At 60.0% G+C, this 2,385-nt stretch overlaps 1 protein-coding gene across 3 annotated transcripts in view; it reads right to left on the bottom strand.

Moving 5' to 3' along the window:
• Nucleotides 1-2,385, bottom strand: part of ZBTB46 (zinc finger and BTB domain containing 46) — a 52,500-nt gene that overhangs the window by 15,147 nt on the left and 34,968 nt on the right. The gene's annotated exons all lie outside the window — the stretch shown is intronic.

The raw sequence follows: 2,385 nt of genomic DNA, 5'->3' as shown, positions 1-2,385 counted from the left end.
AGCTGTAGTAGGCAACCAATTGATGTCTCTCTCTCTCTCTCTCTCTCTCTCTCTCCTTCCCTCCCTTCTAAAAATCAATGGGAAAGTATCCGTAAGTGAGGATTAAAAAATAAAAACCTCTTGAAACCAACCCGCATATCAGTGTTTCAATGAGAAATTCAATAACAGATGAAGTACCTAAATGAACCCACTGAGAAACCCACATGTTGGATAACTACAGTTTCAAGGAAAATAAAGTTAAATATTAGGATGAAATCAAACAGCTATTGATACTAAAAATGTTTCCTACACCCTCGTTACTGTGCCTCCCGCACAGACCGATTTCTTCTAGGCACAATGAACCTACCTTGAAATGTTCTAAGTGTTTTAAAAATGGAACCGAAGCCCTTTAGCCCAATAGCACAGACAGACCCTCCACAATTCAGGTCTCTTCATGGCCCCGTCCACGCACCATCTGCCCAGGAAAACGTTTCCCAAGTGAGCGGGTAAAAGCAGCCACAGGTCCACGCCACGCAGTCAACAGCGTGATAATGGGGTGGCCCAGAGCCGGCATCCCACAGGCTCCTCCTGCCACCAAGGCTGTGGCGAGACCCTCGTGACAAGGAGGAAAAGGTGGCCTCTAGAAGGGGCGTTCGGAGGCAGAGGAGCACTTACAGAAGCCGGGCCTTTCAGAAGAGTGAGGAGCGAGGACTGCCTGACCCATCCTTCAGCCCCTGGAGACACCGCTCGAGTCAGCTGCCTTAGCAACAACGCAGTCAGCCTCTCTGAAAAGCCAACCAGCCTCTCTGTGGTCAGGACTCATCTGGGGCAGGCAGAGGCCTTCAGGTGGGCCAGCCCAAGGTGGGGGCGGGGGCTGCCCCTCAGAAGGGTGGGGTCACACTTCTCTCTGGAACACACTCCAGAACCTGGCGGGGCCACCTGCTTCTCTCCTCCACCCGGGTCCTGGAGCCACCGCCCTGCGAAGAAGCAATGTGAGAACCAACGTCCACAGAAGGGACGACGGCGACGGCAAACCCAGGCGCTCTGTCTCAAAAGCCGTCGGGGAGTCTCCGCCCAGGTGTGTCCCTCACACCCGGAGAGAAATGTCGCGGGGCACACATCGAGGGCATGGTGCTGGGCTTTGTCCTCAGCTCTTTCTAGAAAGTGCCGGGGTCAGAGCGTCGCCTGGAGGCTGGTGGCCCGCCACCTCCTGCCCAGCAGATGGGTGCTGGGAGGTCTCCCCCCGCTGCCTGCAGGGATGGGAGGAGCGAGCCTTTGCAGGCACGGGCAGCGCGTCCCAGGTCCCAGCAGCGCCCAGGGACTGGCCCAGGCCTGGCGCCGCGGAGCGCGGGCGGCATCTGCTCCGCACGGAGGCGCCCAGCTTCCCGGGGTTTCCTCGCCAGGCCAAGGGGAGCCGCACGGCCACCAGCCTGCAGGAAGGACCGCGTCCCGCACAGGAGGTGGCCCGGGAGCCCAGGCCGGCGCTGCCACAGTCAAGCCCAGAGGAGGCCCCCCGCTCAGCGGCTCCCGGTCCGAGAGGCGTGGGCCCACAGGGACAGACGGGGTCCCCGCTGTGGGCTCCAAGGACGGCCGGGAGCCTGTGGGAGCACGTGCGTCTGTCACCGACCCACCGCCCGTCCGTCCCCACAGGAGGGCCTGTCACTCATCTGAGGCCACAGTTAATCTCGTGAAGGGCGCTCGGGGAAAGCCCAGGTCAGCAGACACCGGCACGCCCCCCGGCGTCGGTCGGAGAGGCTGCAAGGAGTGACACTCAGTGAGCTCCGGCATCACACACGGGGAGTCTCCTCAAGCTTCACGTTCCTCAGACAGGAACCTGACAGACCTTTTTAAAAATGTTTTTTATTGGTTTTGGGAGAGAGAGAATGTGAGAGACAGAAATGTCAATGATGAGAATCACTGGTCGGCTGCCTCCTGCACGGCCCCCAGGGGCATCGCCCCCCCACAGGGCATGTTCCCTGACCAGGAACCGAACCTTGGACCTCTTGGTTCCTGGGTCAACGCCCAACCACTGAGCCACCGCCAGGGCAGCAGAGCTTCCTTTACATAAGAAACAGGAAAGACCTGTCTGAGGCCCCCAGAGCCTCGGCCCTGCGTGGCCCGCCAACCGCTCACTGGGGCCCTGGGGCCCTTAACCTGCTGCTTTCGCAGCTTCTATTGGGGGACCCCTCGGGGAAGTATTTGCACTGACCACGGTGCTGTGAGTGTAAAACAACTGCCGTTGCAAAGGCTACTAACCTAGGCCCTGGTGCAGCCCCGGCCAGCATTTTGCCTGCTCCTCTTGGGCAGCAGTGCTGGAGCTTGGAGGGCACAGCGGCAGGCGCTGGGGTGGGAACGCAGGGTTTCAGCCCTGCCAGGGAAGGTGGTAACACCCCCTCTCCCTCCCCG

This window comes from Myotis davidii, unplaced genomic scaffold (genome assembly GCF_000327345.1).
Source record: "Myotis davidii unplaced genomic scaffold, ASM32734v1 scaffold244, whole genome shotgun sequence".
NCBI lineage: Eukaryota > Metazoa > Chordata > Mammalia > Chiroptera > Vespertilionidae > Myotis > Myotis davidii.
Note: the sequence above shows the minus strand (reverse complement) of the source record. Positions and strands in the feature narration are given on the sequence as shown.